This window comes from Cheilinus undulatus, linkage group 24, assembly GCF_018320785.1.
Source record: "Cheilinus undulatus linkage group 24, ASM1832078v1, whole genome shotgun sequence".
Lineage (NCBI taxonomy): Eukaryota > Metazoa > Chordata > Actinopteri > Labriformes > Labridae > Cheilinus > Cheilinus undulatus.
This window is the reverse complement of record NC_054888.1, coordinates 14,694,932-14,717,579: the sequence shown is the minus strand read 5'-3', so window position 1 is coordinate 14,717,579 and position 22,648 is coordinate 14,694,932. Positions and strand designations below refer to the sequence as shown.

Here is a 22,648-nt window from a genome sequence, read left to right as displayed (position 1 = left end):
GCAATGTTTTCAACATAGCTAAATAAGCTTTCACTGTGTTTGCAACAGGTAATGTTACTAAAGCTAACTTAGCATTATGTAACAGAGCTTGGGAGCTGACATACCTACGTAGCTGACAATGCTAAAGCTAAGCTCACAAAGCAGCTACATGTGATAATTGTCTATGTAGCTATGTCAGCTTTGACTTCATTCTCTAAAGCTCACATTGCAAAAGCAAACTTAGCTATAGGTAACAGAGCTACATCACTGACAAAGCTGAATCAAAGCTCACCAAGCAGCTATGTAAGCTACTTATCTATACAGCTGGGTCAGCTTTGGCTACAATTGCCAAAGCTCACATTGCTAAAGCTAATTTAGCAATAGGAATCAGACCTACATCTCTAACAGCTAAATCTAAACTCACAACACAGCGATGTCATCTACGTAGATGTGTCATCTACTTAAATAGGTCAGCTTAGGCTATGTTTGCTAAAGCTAACTTACCTTCATTGACTTATGTAGTAACATTAATTATATAGCTAGTGTAACTCTGGTAGCTTTAGCTAAAGCCAACAATGCTTACGTGAGCTACCGATCATTTAAATACTTCAAAACATAATTTAATCCCAGATTAGAGCCCTGACTTTTTCTGTTTTATTTATGAAATGTTTCCTAGTCTATAATGTTTACAATGTTGTGATTCCATGAATTTAATCACCAGATTTTGTTTATGAACAAAGTTGAATTTTTGAAAAAGCAAACAGTCAAAAACTAGAAGCATATGTTGCTCCATTTCCTGTATGTACCATTTACCTTGGACTTAACGCTGTCACATTCACCAGGACCCCTGAACATTCATTAGTCATTTTGTACATGCACTCCTGCATGTTTCTGAATGTGTAACAGTGTTAAACAGTTTATCAGACAGAATGAGCACTTCAAAGCTGTCTTCTACCTCTGTGATGTTTGTAGACCACACTGGTGCAGCACTCATGTAATTAGTTGACCTAAAAGTCAGCTTCATGAAGGACGTCTCTTGACATTCATTTGATTATCAAATCAAGACACTGGCAAGAATTGCTTCACAAATTTGATAAGAACTTAGAATACAAAATCATTCATTTTTAAAGTGCAGTCATTCACAATTCATTGAGATGTCGTGATTTATTACAATTTTACATTTTTTCTGGTTTTCCTACATTCACACTAAATCACAATATTCAATTAAAAAAATTTTTTGACATTAACAAAATGTCAGATTTATTTTCAGAACCCAACTTAAGAATATTTTCAGATGTCCACGGTCAAACTGTGAAACACCACTGAATAGAAATACAGATCAGAGTCAAATTTCTTCACAAACAAGGAGAAAAGTGTAGCTCTAAGATTATATTCAACACTTTAACTGAACACCCAATCTATATTATCCATGAGATAGTACTTAAAGTATATTTTGAGACTCTCAGTAGCAAACAAAATATTGTTTTTCATCACAGTCACGAGCCTCCCACACTTTTTCTGAGACACATTCAGAAGCAGCGACTGGGTTAACAGTTTGGCACACATCTTCCCTCATTCTCAAAGCGGCACACCCCATCTCCACTCTAGGACAGCCCGGTTTCCCCTCTTTGCTCCAGGCCTGGTAGTCCGTTGGCTGCCCGTCCGTCCACAGCCAGTCCCCTGGGAAGAACCGCAGTCCGATCCAGACGTGGTCAGTGGTGTCGTTTTCTTGTAACTCCCTCCAGATCAGCATCATCTCGGCCTCTGAGGCGATACTTGCCAGATCTTTGTGATTCTCTCTGCAGTAATCCAGAGCCTCCAGCCAAGTCTTCTTCTCTCTCACTACGATCACGTTGTAGCAGAAAAAATCGATTTGATAGGTTGGCTGAGCATCGTGCCATTTGTCCTTATGAAGAAAGCCATAGATTTCCGTTGATCCATTATTGGGTTGATCGATTTCCCAGAAAAATTTGGTCACCTCTCCAGCTCCGGACCACCTCCACTTGTTCTTGTCGTTGTCGTCCCTCTCCAATCCAATCCAGAAGAAGTTGTAGTTGTTGTAGTAGTCGTCTGGGTCAACAAGGTTACGAAGAAGCTCGATGTCATGTTCACTGCTGACAGGGGGAAGATCTGTGTATTTCTGCCGGCAGTGATCGAGAGCTTCACCCCTCTGCATCTTCTGTTCAATGTATACATATTTACCAAAAGCTGCAAACACGCTCAACAGTAGGAGGAGGAATGTGAGCATTTGATCCATCTCTGCGTCTCTGAAAAGACTGAGAGTTCTGCAGCACTTTGTGATCCCTGTTGTCATAATGTATTTGCATAGGTTGGGCTTTCCTCTCTGAGATATAAAAGCAAAGTTGCTGTCTCCCGATTTTTGTCTGACCAAGAGATGAAAACATATTCATGACAATCAGCAACAATTGCTTTGAAATCTTGGGAAACATAAGTAACCAAATCTAAATAAATAGAAGCTCTTATTGCATTTTAATCCTTCAGTCTTTTTCATCTTATACATTTGCATATTCAATAATGATAGACGCATTGAAGGTGTGTATTACAACCCCAATTTCAAAATTTTCTGGATGCTGAAAATGGGAATTAAAACAGAATACAGTGATTTTTAAATCTTTTTCAACTGTTTTTTTTTCCAATGGAAACAAATGCTAAAACTTAAAAAAAAGAACTGGACTAAACTTCAGTTAACGCTCATGGTAAGAGTTAAGGTGATGGGTAGGATACCAAAAGTTAAAAGTAGTGTAAACAGTCTCATTGCAGGAAAAAACCTCATCTACCTTGAAAACATTCTAACACAGCAAGTGTAGCTTAAGTAGCTCAATTAGCTGTGTACATTATGTTGGTTATGGAGCGATATAGCTAACAGAGATAATGAGGCTCACAAAGCAGCTAAGTAAGCTAAATAGCTACATTATCTACATAGCTAAGTTAGCTTTATCTACAATCACTAAATCTAACCTTGCTACAGATAACAGATCTCCTTGGCCAAAGAAGCTAAAGCTGAGCTCACAAAACTGCTATGTGAGCTACATTGATCTTCCCAGCTATGTAGTTTTAGTTGTGTTTGCTAAATCTCATGTTGCTATAGCTAATTTAGTAAAAGATAGTGGAGTGACTTAGCTAGTGTAGCTCAATAGCAAATGTAGCCAAAGCTAATCTCATAAAGTAGTTACATAAGCTATGGATCTATGTTATCTATGAGCTAAGTTAGCTTTAGCTATATTTACTTAAGCTCACATGTTTAAAGGTAACTTAGCAAAAGATAGCTAAGCTATAGCTAATGTAGCCATATAGCAAATGTAGCTTGAGTTAAACGCTCAAAGGATCTATGTAAGCTACGTAGCAATGTTTTCAACATAGCTAAATAAGCTTTCACTGTGTTTGCAACAGGTAATGTTACTAAAGCTAACTTAGCATTATGTATCAGAGCTTGGGAGCTGACATTCCTACGTAGCTGACAATGCTAAAGCTAAGCTCACAAAGCAGCTACATGTGATAATTGTCTATGTAGCTATGTCAGCTTTGACTTCATTCTCTAAAGCTCACATTGCAAAAGCAAACTTAGCTATAGGTAACAGAGCTACATCACTGACAAAGCTGAATCAAAGCTCACCAAGCAGCTATGTAAGCTACTTATCTATACAGCTGGGTCAGCTTTGGCTACAATTGCCAAAGCTCACATTGCTAAAGCTAATTTAGCAATAGGAATCAGACCTACATCTCTAACAGCTAAATCTAAACTCACAACACAGCGATGTCATCTACATAGATGTGTCATCTACTTAAATAGGTCAGCTTAGGCTATGTTTGCTAAAGCTAACTTACCTTCATTGACTTATGTAGTAACATTAATTATGTAGCTAATGTAACTCTGGTAGCATTAGCTAAAGCCAACGATGCTAAAGTGAGTTACTAATCGTTAAAATACTACAAAACATAATTTAATCCCAGATTAGAGCCCTGACTCTTTTCTGTTTTATTTATGAAATGTTTCCTAGTCTGTAATGTTTACAATGTTGTGATTCCATGAATTTAACCACCAGATTTTGTTTATGATCGAAGTTGAATTTTTGAAAAAGCAAACGGTCAAAAACTAGAAGCATATGTTGCTCCATAACCTTTATGTACCATTTGCTTTGGACTTAATGCTGTCATGTTCACCAGGACCCCTGAACATTCATTAGTCATTTTGTACATGCACTCCTGCATGTTTCTGAATGTGTAACAGTGTTAAACAGTATATTAGACAGAATGAGCACTTCAAAGCTGTCTTCTACCTCTGTGTGATGTTTGTAGACCACACTGGTGCAGCACTGATGTAAATAGTTGACCTAAAAGTCAGCTTCATGAAGGACGTCTCTTGACATTCATTTGATTATCAAATCAAGACACTGGTAAGAATTGCTTCACAATTTTAATAAGAACTTAGAATACAAAATCATTCATTTTTAAAGTACAATCATTCACAATTCATTGAGATGTGGTGATTTCTTACATTTTTACATTTTTGCTGGTTTTCCTACATTCACACTAAATCACAATATTCAATTAAAAAACTGTTTTGACATTAACAAAATGTCAGATTTACTTTCAGAACCCAACTTAAGAATATTTTCAGATGTCCACGGTCAAACTGTGAAACACCACTGAATAGAACTACAGATCAGAGTCAAATTTCTTCACAAACAAGGAGAAAAGTGTAGCTCTAAGATTATATTCAACACTTTAACTGAACACCCAATCTATATTATCCATGAGATAGTACTTAAAGTATATTTTGAGACTCTCAGTAGCAAACAAAATATTGTTTTTCATCACAGTCACGAGCCTCCCACACTTTTTCTGAGACACATTCAGAAGCAGCGACTGGGTTAACAGTTTGGCACACATCTTCCCTCATTCTCAAAGCGGCACACCCCATCTGCACTCTAGGACAGTGCAGTTTCCCCTCTTTGCTCCAGGCCTGGTAGTCTGTTGGCTGCCCGTCCGTCCACATCCAGTCCCCTGGGAAGAACCGCAGTCCGATCCAGACGTGGTCAGTGGTGTCGTTTTTGGTCAGCTCCCTCCAGATCAGCGTCATCTCGGCCTCTGAGGCGATACTTGCCAGATCTTTGTGATTCTCCCTGCAGTAATTAAGAGCCTCCAGCCAAGTCTTCTTCTCTCTCACTACGATCACGTTGTAGCAGAAGAAGTGAAATTTGTGATATTGTATTGCATCGTACCATCTATCCCTATGAAGCACACCAAAATCCTCATTTAAGTTATTATCAGGCTGATCATCTCCCCAGAAAAATTTGGTCACCTCTCCAGCTCCGGACCACCTCCACTTGTTCTTGTCGTTGTCGTCCCTCTCCAGTCCGATCCAGAAGAAGTTGTAGTTGTTGTAGTAGTCTGGGTCAACAAGGTTACGAAGAAGCTCAATGTCAAGTTCACTGCTGACAGGAGGAAGATCTGTGTATTTCTGCCGGCAGTGATCAAGAGCTTGACCCCTCGGCAGATATTGTTTGATGTAGATGTATTTGCCAAAAGCTGCAAACACGCTTAACAGTAGGAAGAGGAATGTGAGCGTTTGATCCATCTCTGCGTCTCTGAAAAGACTGAGAGTTCAAGGACACTTTGTGATCCCTGTTGTTATAATGTATTTGCATAGGTTGGGCCGTCAACACAGAAATATAAAAACAAAGGTGCTGTCTCTTGATTTTTGTCTGACCAAGAGATTAAAACATATTCATGACAATCAGCAACAATTGATTTGAAATCTTTGGAAACATAAGTAACCAAATTTAAATGAAGTAAAAGCTATTATTCCACTTTAATCCTTCAGTTTTTTTCAGTCGATATATTTGCATATTCAATAATGATAGATGCGGTGGAGTTGTGTATTACAACCCCAATTTCCACATTTTCTGGATACTGAAAATGTGAATAAAAACAGAATACAGTGATTTTTAAATCATTATTAACTGCTTATTTCAGAATGGGAACAAATGCTAAAACGTTCACAAAAATTGGATTAACCTTCTGTTTAAGGCCCATTTATATTCCCTTTACGTGCAAAAATGTAAACATCCTTTTAAACGATGTTACCGTCACTGCTCACATACTTCCTTGTGTCTTTTACATTGGCATGGATGTTAACCAATACATCCACCGGGGGGGCAGCTCAGAGTCAAAGGTTTATGACAACAACAAACTCAACTACAAACATGGCAGCTGTGGAGGAAGTATTGATAATGTACCTCTTGCTTAAAAGACAAAAATGGAGGCAGCGCTGTAGGAGGCCAACTCGTACAACCTTTCCTCAAAAGGTTGCACCACTGTTATTTCTTCGTCGTGTCTCCCTAGAGATACGTATCTGGTGGTGACAGCAACACTGCCCCCACGGTTTCTGGTGGTACTGCTCCGTTTGGCCTGTATCCGTAAGCTTTATGGAAACGTGCAGAAATACAGACAAAATGAATGCGTACCATGGACAGAAGGCTCCGTCCGTATCTGTGTTCATTTTTAACATTGAGCATAATGGGCCTCTAGGGTCATGGTAGGAGTTAAGGTGATGGGTAGGATACCAAAAGTTAAAAGTCAAAACATGACCTGCAAAAAACCTGATTAAAAACACGTTAAATAAAGTAACGTAAACAGTCTCATTACAGGAAAAAATTTATCTTCCATGAAATATTCGAACACAGCAAGTGTAGCTTAAGTAGTTCCATTAGCTGTGTAAACTTTGTTGGTTATGGAGCGATATAGCTAACAGGGCTAACCAAGCTCACAAAGCAGCTAAGTAAGCTAAATATCTACATTATCTACATAGCTAAGTTAGCTTTATCTACAATCACTAAATCTAACATGGCAATAGATAATCGAGCTCCTTGGCCAGAGAAGCTAAAGCTGAGCTCACAACGCAGCTATGTGAGCTACATTGATCTTCCCAGCTATGTAGTTTTAGTTGTGTTTGCTAAATCTTATGTTGCTAGAGCTAATTCAGTAAACGATAGTGAGGCCACATAGTGTAGCTACATATCAAACATAGCAAAAGTTAATCTAATAAAGCAGCTACATGAGCTCTGTACCCATGTTATCTAAACGCTGTTAGCTTTAGCTACATTTGCTAAAGCTCACATGTTTAAAGCTAACTTGGCAAAAGATAGCTAAGCTACAGCTAATGTAGCTTTATAGCAAATGTGGCTCGAGTTAAGCGCTCAAAGCAGCTATGTAAGCTACGTAGCAATGTTTTCAACATAGCTAAATAAGCTTTCACTGTGTTTGCAACAAATCATGTTACTAAAGCTAACTTAGCATTGTGTAACAGAGCTAGGGAGCTGACATACCTACATAGTTGGCAAAGCTAAAGCTAAGCTCACAAAGCAGCTACATGTGATACTTATCTGTGTAGCTGTCAGCTTTGACTTCATTCTCTAAAGCTCACATTGCAAAAGCAAACTTAGCTATAGGTAACAGAGCTACATCGCTAGCAAAGCTGAATCAAAGCTCACAAAGCAGCTATGTAAGCTACTTTTCTATACAGCTGGGTCAGCTTTGGCTACAATTGCCAAAGCTCACATCGCTAAAGCTAATTTAGCAATAGGAAACAGACCTACATCTCTAACAGCTAAATCTAAACTCACAACACAGCGATGTCATCTTCTTAAATAGGTCAGTTTAAGCTATGTTTGCTAGAGCTAACTTACCTTCATTGACTTATGTAGTAACATTAATTATATAGCTAGTGTAACTGTGGTAACTTTAACTAAAGCCAACAATGCTTACGTGAGCTACCGATCATTTAAATACTTCAAAACATAATTTAATCCCAGATTAGAGCCCTGACTCTTTTCTGCTTTATTTATGAAATGTTTCCTAGTCTGTAATGTTTACAATGTTGTGATTCCATGAATTTAATCACCAGATTTTGTTTATGAACAAAGTAGAATTTTTGAAAAAGCAAACAGTCAAAAACTAGAAGCATATGTTGCTCCATTACCTGTATGTACCATTTACCTTGGACTTAACGCTGTCATGTTCACCAGGACCCCTGAACATTCATTAGTCATTTTGTACATGCACTCCTGCATGTTTCTTAATGTGTAACAGTGTTGAACAGTATATCAGACAGAATGAGCACTTCAAAGCTGTCTTCTACCTCTAAGTGATGTTTGTAGACCACACTGGTGCAGCACTCATGTAATTAGTTGACCTAAAAGTCAGCTTCATGAAGGACGTCTCTTTGCATTCATTTGTTTATCAAATCAAGACACTGGTAAGAATTGCTTCACAATTTTGATAAGAACTTAGAATACAAAATCATTCATTTTTAAAGTGCAGTCATTCACAATTCATTGAGATTTGGTGATTTATTACAATTTTACATTTTTGCTGGTTTTCCTACAGTCACACTAAATCACAATATTCAATTAAAAAACTGTTTTGACATTAACAAAATGTCAGATTTACTTTCAGAACCCAACTTAAGAATATTTTCAGATGTCCACGGTCAAACTGTGAAACACCACTGAATAGAACTACAGATCAGAGTCAAATTTCTTCACAAACAAGGAGAAAAGTGTAGCTCTAAGATTATATTCAACACTTTAACTGAACACCCAATCTATATTATCCATGAGATAGTACTTAAAGTATATTTTGAGACTCTCAGTAGCAAACAAAATATTGTTTTTCATCACAGTCATGAGCCTCCCACACTTTTTCTGAGACACATTCAGAAGCAGCGACTGGGTTAACAGTTTGGCACACATCTTCCCTCATTCTCAAAGCGGCACACTCTATCTGCACTCTAGGACAGCCGGGTTTCCCCTCTTTGCTCCAGGCCTGGTAGTCCGTTGGCTGCCCGTCCGTCCACAGCCAGTCCCCTGGGAAGAACCGCAGTCCGATCCAGACGTGGTCAGTGGTGTCGTTTTCTTGTAACTCCCTCCAGATCAGCATCATCTCCGCCTCTGAGGCGATACTTGCCAGATCTTTGTGATTCTTCCTGCAGTAATCCAGAGCCTCCAGCCAAGTCTTCTTCTCTCTCACTACGATCACATTGTAGCAGAAGAAACGGATTTGATAGGTTGGCTGAGCATCGTGCCATTTGTCCTTATGAAGCATGCCATAGATTTCCGTTGATCCATTATTGGGTTGATCGATTCCCCAGAAGAATTTGGTCACCTCTCCAGCTCCGGACCACCTCCACTTGTTCTTGTCTTTGTCGTCCCTCTCCAGTCCGATCCAGAAGAAGTTGTAGCTGTAGTAGTAGTCTGGGTCAACAAGGTTACGAAGAAGCTCGATGTCGTGTTCACTGCTGACAGGGGGAAGATCTGTGTATTTCTGCCGGCAGTGATCGAGAGCTTCACCCCTCAGCACAAGCCGTTTGATGTAGACGTATTTACCAAAAGCTGCAAACACGCTCAACAGTAGGAGGAGGAATGTGAGTGTTTGATCCATCTCTGCATCTCTGAAAAGACTGAGAGTTCTGCAGCACTTTGAGATCCCTACTGTCATAATGTATTTGCATAGGTTGGGCTTTCCTCTCTGAGATATAAAAACAAAGGTGCTGTCTCCTGATTTTTGTCTGACCAAGAGATGAAAACATATTCATGACAATCAGCAACAATTGATTTGAAATCTTTGGAAACATAAGTAACCAAATCTAAATAAATAGAAGCTCTTATTGCATTTTAATCCTTCAGTATTTTTCATCTTATACATTTGCATATTCAATAATGATAGACGCAGTGGAGGTGTGTATTACAACCCCAATTTCCACCTTTTCTGGATGCTGAAAATGTGAAAAAAAACAGAATACAGTGATTTTTAAATCTTTTTCAACTGTTTTTTTCCAATGGAAACAAATGCTAAAACTTAAAAAAAGAACTGGACTAAACTTCAGTTAACGCTCATGGTAAGAGTTAAGGTGATGGGTAGGATACCAAAAGTTAAAAGTAGTGTAAACAGTCTCATTGCAGGAAAAAACCTCATCTACCTTGAAAACATTCTAACACAGCAAGTGTAGCTTAAGTAGCTCAATTAGCTGTGTAAATTATGTTGGTTATGGAGCGATATAGCTAACAGGGATAATGAGGCTCACAAAGCAGCTAAGTAAGCTAAATAGCTACATTATCTACATAGCTAAGTTAGCTTTATCTACAATCACTAAATCTAACCTTGCTACAGATAACAGACCTTCTTGGCCAAAGAAGCTAAAGCTGAGCTCACAAAACTGCTATGTGAGCTACATTGATCTTCCCAGCTATGTAGTTTTAGTTGTGTTTGCTAAATCTCATGTTGCTATCGCTAATTTAGTAAAAGATAGTGGAGTGACTTAGCTAGTGTAGCTCAATAGCAATTGTAGCCAAAGATTATCTCATAAAGTAGTTACATAAGCTATGGATCTATGTTATCTATGAGCTAAGTTAGCTTTAGCTATATTTACTTAAGCTCACATGTTTAAAGCTAACTTAGCAAAAGATAGCTAAGCTATAGCTAATGTAGCTATATAGCAAATGTAGCTTGAGTTAAACGCTCAAAGGATCTATGTAAGCTACGTAGCAATGTTTTCAACATAGCTAAATAAGCTTTCACTGTGTTTGTAACAGGTAATGTTACTAAAGCTAACTTAGCATTATGTATCAGAGCTTGGGAGCTGACATATCTCCGTAGCTGACAATGCTAAAGCTAAGCTCACAAAGCAGCTACATGTGATAATTGTCTATGTAGCTATGTCAGCTTTGACTTCATTCTCTAAAGCTCACATTGCAAAAGCAAACTTAGCTATAGGTAACAGAGCTACATCGCTAACAAAGCTGAATCAAAGCTCACCAAGCAGCTATGTAAGCTACTTATCTATACAGCTGGGTCAGCTTTGGCTACAATTGCCAAAGCTCACATTGCTAAAGCTAATTTAGCAATAGGAATCAGACCTACATCTCTAACAGCTAAATCTAAACTCACAACACAGCGATGTCATCTACGTAGCTGTGTCATCTACTTAAATAGGTCAGCTTAGGCTATGTTTGCTAAAGCTAACTTAGCTTCATTGACTTATATAGTAACATTAATTATGTAGCTAGTGTAACTGTGGTAGCTTTAGCTAAAGGTCAACAATGCTTACGTGAGCTACCGATCATTTAAATACTTCAAAACATAATTTAATCCCAGATTAGAGCCCTGACTTTTTTCTGTTTTATTTATGAAATGTTTCCTAGTCTGTAATGTTTACAATGTTGTGATTCCATGAATTTAACCACCAGATTTTTTTAATGAAAAAAGTTGAATTTTTGAAAATGCAAACAGTCAAAAACTAGAAGCATATGTTGTTCCATAACCTGTATGTACCATTTGCCTTGGACTTAATGCTGTCATGTTCACCAGGACCCCTGAACATTCATTAGTCATTTTGTACATGCACTCCTGCATGTTTCTGAATGTGTAACAGTGATAAACAGTATATCAGACAGAATGAGCACTTCAAAGCTGTCTTCTACCTCTAAGTGATGTTTGTAGACCACACTGGTGCAGCACTCATGTAATTAGTTGACCTAAAAGTCAGCTTCATTTGTTTATCAAATCAAGACACTGGTAAGAATTGCTTCACAATTTTAATTAGAACTTAGAATGCAAAATCATTCATTTTTAAAGTACAATCATTCACAATTCATTGAGATTTGGTGATTTATTACAATTTTACATTTTTGCTGGTTTTCCTACTGTCACACTAAATCACAATATTCAATTAAAAAACTGTTTTGACATTAACAAAATGTCAGATTTACTTTCAGAACCCAACTTAAGAATATTTTTTAGATGTCCACGGTCAAACTGTGAAACACCATTTAATAGAAATACAGATCAGAGTCAAATTTCTTCACAAACAAGGAGAAAAGTGTAGCTCTAAGATTATATTCAACACTTTAACTGAACACCCAATCTATATTATCCATGAGATAGTACTTAAAGTATATTTTGAGACTCTCAGTAGCAAACAAAATGTTGTTTTTCATCACAGTCATGAGCCTTCCACACTTTTTCTGAGACACATTCAGAAGCAGCGACTGGGTTAACAGTTTGGCACACATCTTCCCTCATTCTCAAAGCGGCACACCCCATCTCCACTCTGGGACAGCCCGGTTTCCCCTCTTTGCTCCAGGCCTGGTAGTCCGTTGGCTGCCCGTCCGTCCACATCCAGTCCCCTGGGAAGAACCGCAGTCCGATCCAGACGTGGTCAGTGGTGTCGTTTTTGGTCAGCTCCCTCCAGATCAGCGTCATCTCGGCCTCTGAGGCGATACTTGCCAGATCTTTGTGATTCTCCCTGCAGTAATTAAGAGCCTCCAGCCAAGTCTTCTTCTCTCTCACTACGATCACGTTGTAGCAGAAGAAGTGAAATTTGTGATATTGTATTGCATCGTACCATCTATCCCTATGAAGCACACCAAAATCCTCATTTAAGTTATTATCAGGCTGATCATCTCCCCAGAAAAATTTGGTCACCTCTCCAGCTCCGGACCACCTCCACTTGTTCTTGTCGTTGTCGTCCCTCTCCAGTCCGATCCAGAAGAAGTTGTAGTTGTTGTAGTAGTCTGGGTCAACAAGGTTACGAAGAAGCTCAATGTCAAGTTCACTGCTGACAGGAGGAAGATCTGTGTATTTCTGCCGGCAGTGATCAAGAGCTTGACCCCTCGGCATATATTGTTTGATGTAGATGTATTTGCCAAAAGCTGCAAACACACTCAACAGTAGGAAGAGGAATGTGAGCGTTTGATCCATCTCTGCGTCTCTGAAAAGACTGAGAGTTCAAGGACACTTTGTGATCCCTGTTGTTATAATGTATTTGCATAGGTTGGGCCGTCAACACAGAAATATAAAAACAAAGGTGCTGTCTCTTGATTTTTGTCTGACCAAGAGATTAAAACATATTCATGACAATCAGCAACAATTGATTTGAAATCTTTGGAAACATAAGTAACCAAATTTAAATGAAGTAAAAGCTATTATTCCACTTTAATCCTTCAGTGTTTTTCAGTCGATATATTTGCATATTCAATAATGATAGATGCGGTGGAGTTGTGTATTACAACCCCAATTTCCACATTTTCTGGATACTGAAAATGTGAATTAAACCAGAATACAGTGATTTTTAAATCATTATTAACTGCTTATTTCAGAATGGGAACAAATGCTAAAACGTTCACAAAAATTGGATTAACCTTCTGTTTAAGGCCCATTTATATTCCCTTTACGTACGAAAATGTAAACATCCTTTTAAACGATTTTACCGTCACTGCTCATATACTTCCTTGTGTTTTTTACATTGGCATGGATGTTAACCAATACATCCACCGGGGGGGCAGCTCAGAGTCAAAGGTTTATGACAACAACAAACTCAACTACAAACATGGCAGCTGTGGAGGAAGTATTGATAATGTACCTCTTGCTTAAAAGACAAAAATGGAGGCAGCGCTGTAGGAGGCCAACTTGTACAGCCTTTCCTCAAAAGGTTGCACCACTGTTATTTCTTCGTCGTGTCTCCCTAGAGATACGTATCTGGTGGTGACAGCAACACTGCCCCCACGGTTTCTGGTGGTACTGCTCCGTTTGGCCTGTATCCGTAAGCTTTATGGAAACGTGCAGAAATACGGACAAAATGAATGCGTACCATGGACAGAAGGCTCCGTCCGTATCCGGATTCATATTTAACGTTGAGCATAAATGGGCCTCTAGGGTCATGGTAGGAGTTAAGGTGATGGGTAGGATACCAAAAGTTAAAAGTCAAAACATGACCTGCAAAACCTGATTAAAAACACGTTAAATAAAGTAACGTAAACAGTCTCATTACAGGAAAACATTTATCTTCCATGAAATATTCGAACACAGCAAGTGTAGCTTAAGTAGTTCCATTAGCTGTGTAAACTATGTTGGTTATGGAGTGATATAGCTAACAGGGCTAACCAAGCTCACAAAGCAGCTAAGTAAGCTAAATATATACATTATCTACATAGCTAAGTTAGCTTTATCTACAATCACTAAATCTAACATGGCAATAGATAATAGAGCTCCTTGGCCAGAGAAGCTAAAGCTGAGCTCACAAAGCAGCTATGTGAGCTACATGGATCTTCCCAGCTACGTAGTTTTAGTTGTGTTTGCTAAATCTTATGTTGCTAGAGCTAATTCAGTAAAAGATAGTGAAGCCACATAGTGTAGCTACATAGCAAACATAGCCATAGCTAATCTAATAAAGCAGCTACATGAGCTACGTACCTATGTTATCTAACCACTGTTAGCTTTAGCTACATTTGCTAAAGCGCACATGTTTAAAGCTAACTTAGCAATTGGTAGCAAAGCTATAGCTAATGTAGCTATATAGCAAATGTGGCTTGAGTTAAGCGCTCAAAGCATGTATGCTTGAGTGCTATGTAAGCTATCTAGCAATGTTTTCAACATAGCTAAATAAGCTTTCACTGTGGTTGCAACAGGTCATGTTACTAAAGCTAACTTAGCATTATGTAACAGAGCTAGGGAGCTAACATACTTACATAGCTAGCAAAGCTATAGCTAAGCTCACAAAGCAGCTACATGTGATACTTATCTATGTAGCTATGTCAGCTTTGACTTCATTCTCTAAAGCTCACATTGCAAAAGCAAACTTAGCTATAGGTAACAGAGCTACATCACTGACAAAGCTGAATCAAAGCTCACCAAGCAGCTATGTAAGCTACTTATCTATACAGCTGGGTCAGCTTTGGCTACAATTGCCAAAGCTCACATTGCTAAAGCTAATTTAGCAATAGGAATCAGAGCTACATGTCTAACAGCTAAATCTAAACTCACAAAGCAGTGATGTCAGCTACGTAGATATGTCATCTACTTAAATAGGTCAGTTTAAGCTATGTTTGCTAGAGCTAACTTACCTTCATTGACTTATGTAGTAACATTAATTATGTAGCTAATGTAACTCTGGTAGCATTAGCTAAAGCTAACGATGCTAAAGTGAGTTACTAATCGTTAAAATACTACAAAACATAATTTAATCCCAGATTAGAGCCCTGACTTTTTTCTGTTTTATTTATGAAATGTTTCCTAGTCTGTAATGTTTACAATGTTGTGATTCCATGAATTTAACCACCAGATTTTTTTAATGAAAAAAGTTGAATTTTTGAAAATGCAAACAGTCAAAAACTAGAAGCATATGTTGCTCCATTACCTGTATGTACCGTTTACCTTGAACTTAATGCTGTCATGTTCACCAGGACCCCTGAACATTCATTAGTCATTTTGTACATGCACTCCTGCATGTTTCTGAATGTGTAACAGTGATAAACAGTATATCAGACAGAATGAGCACTTCAAAGATTTTTCCTTCTACTTTTTGATGTTTGTCGACCACACTGGTGCAGCACTCATGTAAATAGTTGATTTAAAAGTCAGCTTCATGAAGTACGTCTCTTGCCATTCACTTGATTATCAAATCAAGACACTGGTAAGAATTGCTTCACAATTTTAATAAGAACTTAGAATACAAAATCATTCATTTTTAAAGTGCAGCCATTCACAATTCATTGAGATGTGGTGATTTATTACAATTTTACATTTTTGCTGGTTTTCCTACATTCACACTAAATCACAATATTCAATTAAAAAACTGTTTTGACATTAGCAAAATGTCAGATTTATTTTCAGAACCCAACTTAAGAATATTTTCAGATGTCCACGGTCAAACTGTGAAACACCACTGAATAGAACTACAGATCAGAGTCAAATTTCTTCACAAACAAGGAGAAAAGTGTAGCTCTAAGATTATATTCAACACTTTAACTGAACACCCAATCTATATTATCCATGAGATAGTACTTAAAGTATATTTTGAGACTCTCAGTAGCAAACAAAATATTGTTTTTCATCACAGTCATGAGCCTCCCACACTTTTTCTGTAGCACATTCAGAAGCAGCGACTGGGTTAACAGTTTGGCACACATCTTCCCTCATTCTCAAAGCGGCACACCCCATCTGCACTCTAGGACAGTGCAGTTTCCCCTCTTTGCTCCAGGCCTGGTAGTCCGTTGGCTGCCCGTCCGTCCACAGCCAGTCCCCTGCTAAGAACCGCAGTCCGATCCAGATGTGGTTGGTGGTGACACTTTTCCCCAGCACTTTCCAGATCAGTGTCATCTCCGCCTCTGAGGCAATACTTGCCAGATCTTTGTGATTCTCCCTGCAGTAATCAAGAGCCTCCAACCAAGTCTTCTTCTCTCTCACTATGATCACATTGTAGCAGAAGAAGTGGATATGGAAAGATGCTGGAGCATCATGCCATTCATCATGTATAAGCACACCATAGTCTTCATCAGTGTAATTACTGGGTTGATCGATTCCCCAGAAAAATTTGGTCGCCTCTCCAGCTCCGGACTACCTCCACTTGTTCTTGTCATTGTCGTCCCTCTCCAGTCCGATCCAGAAGTACCTGAGAGGTTTACTGTAGTAGTCTGGGTCAACAAGGTTACGAAGAAGCTCGATGTCATGTTCACTACTAACAGGAGAAAGATCTGTGTATTTCTGCCGGCAATGATCGAGAGCTTCACCCCTCATCACATACCGTTCGACATAGACATATTTACCAAAAGCTGCAAACACGCTCAACAGTAGGAGGAGGAATGTGAGCCTGTGATCCATCTCTGCATCTCTGAAAAGACTGAGAGTTCTGCAGCACTTTGAGATCTCTATTGTTGTCTTCATTTTTTGCATAGGTTGGGCCGTCAGCACAGAGACATAAAGACAAAGGCACTGTCTCTTGATTTCTGTCTGACCAAGAGATTAAAACATATTCATGACAATCAGCAACAATTGATTGAAAATCTTTGAAAAATATAAATAACTAATTACAGCCAAAGATTCACTGAAGAAGCTTCTTTTGAGCCTCAATCCCTCAGTCCTCTACAGCAGATAAATTTGCATATTTAATAATGATGAGAAATAGTGTGGGTTTTTTGTTTTTGGTTATGTTTTTTTTTGTTTTGTTTTGTTTTTTTTTTTTGTTTTTCAAAAATTTGAATAAAAAAAGACAGAGATTTTCATACAATTTTCAACCTTTTTTCAGTTGAACACAGCACATTGCTTTTGGCATATACACACATTCTAAGTTTCATATCAACACTAATCCCAAAAATGTTGGAATATAATACACTTGAGTGGAAATCTTTCCCATTTTGCTTGATGTTCATATAGGGTTGCAAAACAGTGCAGACCATTCATCTGAGACGCTGTATATTTCAGAACAGAAATACATGCTAAAACTCTTTAAATTGGATTAACTTCTTTTAGGGTTAGGATAAGGGTTAAGCTAATGGATAGGATACCAAAAGTTAAAAACCTGACCTGCAAAACCTGATTACAACACGTTTAGGAAAGCCGAGTAAACAGTCTGCATACAGGAAAAAAGCTTGTCCACCTTGATAATAGAGCTATGTAGCTACCGTAGCTAAAGCTAACCTCACAAAACAGCTACCTAAACAATATAGATATATGTTATTATAAGCTGAGTTTGCTTTAGCTACATTCGCTATAGCTCTCATTGGTATAGCTAACATATCCATAGTTAATGGAGCAACAGAACATAGCTATTTACCTAACAAGGCTAAAGCTAACCTCACAAAGCAGCTATGTAAGCTTACCAAGGTACGTGAGAGGCAGCTAAATTTGCTAAAGCTAAGAAAGCAATAGATAATGATGCAACATAGCTAATGTAGCTACTTGGCAAATGTAGCTAAAGCTAATGTCACAAAGCAGCTACGTAAGCCATGTATTTATTTTATCTGCATAGCTTACGTAGCTTTAGCTACACTTTTCTAAAGCTCAGGATGTTAAAACTAAGTAAGAAATAGATAACCGAGCAACATTGCTAACATAGAAGACATAGCTAAAGCTGAGCTAATAAAGCAGCTATGTAAGCTACATATCTATCATAGCTGCAAAACCACATTAGTTTTAGTTACGTTTGCAACATCTCACGTTACTCAAGCTAACTTAGCTATATATAAAACAGAGCTACAGAGCAAACATACCTACGTAGCTGGTAAAGCTAAAGCTATGTAGGAAAGTTAGCTATAGATACACAAGCTATATAACTAATATAGCAAACATAGCTAAAGCTAATCTCACAAAGCAGCCCTGTAAGCTACATATCTATGATAGCTGCTTAGCCAAGTTAGCACCAGCTGCATTTGCTAAAGACCAAGATGTTAAAGCTAACTTAGCTATAGATAACCAAGCTACATAGCTAGTGTAGCAAACAAAGCTAAAGGTAAGCTCATAAAGCAGCTAAGTAAGCTATGTCTATGATAGCTGCATGTCTGCGTAAGCTCCTGCTCCATTTGCTAAAACTCATGTTGTTAAAACAAACTTAGTTATAGATAACAGAGTTTTATAGCTTACATAGCTAACATAGCTAAAGCTATGCTAACAAAGCCCTTATTTAAGCAACATATCTAAGTTATCTTAGCTCCAGCTAGATTTGCTAAAGCTCACATTGCCAAAGCTAACTTAGCTATTGTTAAAGAAGCTATGTAGCTCAGAAAGTTATGTAGCAAGCTAATCTCGCAAAATCTACGTAAGCTATGCAGATATGTCATCTTCGTAGAATGTGGCTTGGCATTGTCTCGCTGATGTAAGCAGGGACGTCCCTGAAAAAGACACGATAGAAGCATTTGTTGCTCCGTACCATTTGATTTGCCTTGAACTTAACATTGTCACATCAACCAGGATCACTGATTCATTTTTATACACGTACTCTCTCAGCTTCAAAAAGTACATCACTCTGCAAATCAATCAATCAAATCTCTTCTTTTTGCAGAAAACAACGTAAAAATAGTGTCAGTGGTCAAACTGTCTAAAACCAACAAAGAAAACTGCAGTGCAGAGTTGAAATGAGTCAAATTTCTTCACATGCGAGTATATAAGGGCAGGTTATACATTTTGAGACTCTCAGTAGCAAACAAAATATAGTTTTTCATCACAGTCACTAGCCTCCCACACTTTTTCTGAGACACATTCAGAAGCACCAACTGGGTAAACAGTTTGGCACACATCTTCCCTCATTCTCAAAGCGGCACACCCCATCTGCACTGTAGGACAGCCCGGTTTCCCCTCTTTGCTCCAGGCCTGGTAGTCCGTTGGCTGCCCGTCTGTCCACAGCCAGTCCCCTGGGAAGAACCGCAGTCCGATCCAGGCATGGTCGGTGGTGTCATTTTCTTGTAACTCCCTCCAGATCAGCGTCATCTCGGCGTCTGAGGCGATACTTGCCAGATCTTTGTGATTCTCCCTGCAGTAATCAAGAGCCTCAAACCAGGTCTTTCTCTCCCTCACTATGATCACGTTGTAGCAGAAAAAATGGACTTGATAGGTTGGCTTAGCATCATGCCATTTGTCCTTAAAAAGCACGCCATAGACTTCATCAGGTCCATTATTGGGTTGACCGATTCCCCAGAAAAATTTGGTCACTTCTCCAGCTCCGGACCACCTCCACTTGTTCTTGTCATTGTTGTCCCTCTCCAGTCCAATCCAGAAGAAGCTGTTCAGGTAGCTGTAGTTGGAGTCAGTGTCAACAAGGTTACGAAGAAGCTCAATGTCATGTTCACTGCTGACAGGAGGAAGATCTGTGTACTTTTGCTGGCAGTGATCAAGAGCCTTATTCCTGGTCACTTTCTGTTGGATGTAGACATATTTCCCAAAAGCTCTAAACACAATCAACAGCAAGAGGAGGAATGTGAGCGTCTGACCCATCTCTGTGTCTCTGCAAAGACTGAGAGTTCAAGGAAACTTAATTGTTGTCTTAACATATTTGGATAGGTTGGGCCTTAAGCTCTGAAATGCAAAAACAAAGGTGCCATGACCTGATTTCTGTCTGACCAAGCAATCAAAACACACTCACAACAATCAACAGCTGATTTGAAATCTTTGGAAACAAATGCTCAAAATGATCATATGTACAGTGTTTTTTGAATTTACACACATTTTAGTAGCATATCTACTATACATCCCAAAACAGTTGCTGAAGTTGAAATCCTTCACATTCTTGCTTGATGTACCTTTAGGGTCAGGGTCTAGTACTGGCACTCTTGCTTTTGTAACTCATACAGAACGTGGCTTGGCATTGCCTTGCTGAAATTAGCAGAGGCGTCATGGGATGGAAGTATATGTTGCTCCAAAACATCTTAGTGTTAATGATGCCTTTACAGATGTAATGTGACCCATAACGTGGGTACTAATACACTCACGTCATGGGTCACACTATCCCAAATACTGACTTTTAAACTTGGCCTTCATTGCAATATTATATTAGCCATTTTGGCACGTTAGACTCTTAACTTACATTAGAAGATGCAGCAATGTTTGATGCTAAATAGTAATATCTTTTGCAAGGTTCCTGAGCCAGCAATTTTATGTGCATCACAGATGCTGGTTTCAAGTGGCTGCCTGAAGGATTGAAGGTCACAGCATTAAGATTTCTACAGATTCTCTGATTTTATAGGCTGTAGATGGTGAAATCTAAACTCCTTGCAATTCCACTTGAGCTTTGTTCATAAACTGTTGGACTATTTGCCCAAGCAGTCTTCCGCAAAGTGACAAACTGAGCTTTTCAGCAGCTTCACCCAATCATGGTCCTATCATGTGTTACCAGTTAACTTGCATATCTGTGGAATTTTCCCTGTGTTTTTGAGCATTCCATAACTTTCCCGGGTCTTTCTCGCCCCGTCCCAACTTTTTTGGAATATGTTGCTGGTATCAAATTCAACATGTGTGTCTATTTAAAAAATAATAATAAATATATCTGAGCAATGCAATTGGACAATGCATAGCTGAGTTATAAACTAATCCTGTTTATCCAAAAAATATGCAAATTTGAGGACTCGCCACAGCCACACCTTTCAACCAATGAAGAAGTCCTGAACAGCTTTTCAATAGCCATGTCTCATCTAGGTGTATGCCAAAGTACAACTCCATCGGATGAAATTCCTCAGGGGAGTTCATCCGGATATAACCCCTAGTTTTAAGTCCTTTTTCTGCATATATTTTTCAAAATGGTGGATTTCCTGTTGGAGATAGAATTTTGGCCCAAGAAGCTTTTTTGTAGATCTCCCTAAGCTGCACATGCACACAAAATTTCATGTATCTACAACAAAGTAAAAGGAGGGGGCATTTAACTTTGATAACTGTTAGGGGGTGTTTTTTTTGGCAATTCTGAATGATCACACAAGAAACCAAAAGAATATGAAACTTTTCACAGAACCGATGCACCTGCAAAGTTTCCTGCAATTAAGAAATGTTAAGGGCCGCAAAAGTCCATGCAATGAGGGCAAATGATTATGAGAAAACTCAGAGCCAATACAATTAGGTCCTCGCACCATTCGCTACTCGGGCCCTAGTAGTGTTTATCAGTCTCAATACTAGATAGCTTGTTTTTGTGCTGTATTCAGCTGAATTTGGATTGCACATTATTTTTATTCAAAAATTATGAAATGTCCCTTTTTTTGTATAGGGGCCTGCCTCGGAAGAAACTGGATCCTAAAGCCCTTTATACCCAGTTTTCAAGAAGATTAAGATATATAAAGATTTCAAAGTTTTCTGAGCCAGACTGAAAAAAAAAAAATCTTTATTTTTTTTTTCTCATAATTTAGAAGTTGTGATATACAGTAGAAAATTTTTTTAAAAATACAGCCTAAAAACGTACAATCAGGACATGTTACGAAAGCATTTTACAATATAAGATGAGATGGCAAAATAGAGTAAGAAATATAAACCAATAGAGAAACAAGAACAAATGAAATCAAAGAAACAGGTTTAAAAAAAAGAGTAAATGTCAGAAACGAAATATAAATAAAAATAGCTTAAAACAAAAAAAGCAAACAGTTCCTGTCAGAGCAAAAAACATAAAAAAATGAAATAATTTGGTAAAATAATGTAAAACTATTTAAAGTAATAATAATGATTGAAGCTTATGTAGGGTCAGACTACACTACAATAACTCAAAAAATAAATACATAAATAACAGTTATAATTTTAATTTCACTCACTCTGCTTTATAGACCATACTATTTGAAGACTTAATTGTCAACTGCTAAACTGATTTTAAAAATACATTTTTAAGATAAGATCAAGCTTTTGATTAAAAAGAAAAATGATACAGGCCCTTTAAAGTTTGAGACTCTCAGTAGCAAACAAAATGTAGTTTTTCCTCACAGTCATGAGCCTCCCACACTTTTTCTGTGATGCCTCCAGAAGTACTCGGTGGCTCAGTAGTTGGGTACAACCACATTGTACCTGTAGAATCAGGGACTGGACTGGTCCTGTTCGTACTCAGCATCTTGTCCTTCATTCTCAAAGCGGCACACTCCATCTCCACTCTAGGACAGTCCGGTTTCCCCTCTTTACTCCAGGCCTGGTAGTCCGTCGGCTGCCCGTCCGTCCACAGCCAGTCCCCTGGGAAGAACCGCAGTCCAATCCAGACGTGGTCGGTGGTGTCGTTTTCTTGTAACTCCCTCCAGATCAGCGTCATCTCCGCCTCTGAGGTGATACTTGCCAGATCTTTGTGATTCTCCCTGCAGTAATCCACAGCCTCCACCCACGTCTTCCTCTCCCTCACTACGATCACATTGTAGCAGAAGAAGTG

The 22,648-nt window shown here is 38.5% G+C and overlaps 1 protein-coding gene across 8 annotated transcripts in view; it reads left to right on the top strand.

Moving 5' to 3' along the window:
• The window catches only part of LOC121506530 (tensin-like), a 145,823-nt gene that overhangs the window by 105,929 nt on the left and 17,246 nt on the right, over positions 1 to 22,648 (top strand). The window lies entirely within an intron of this gene.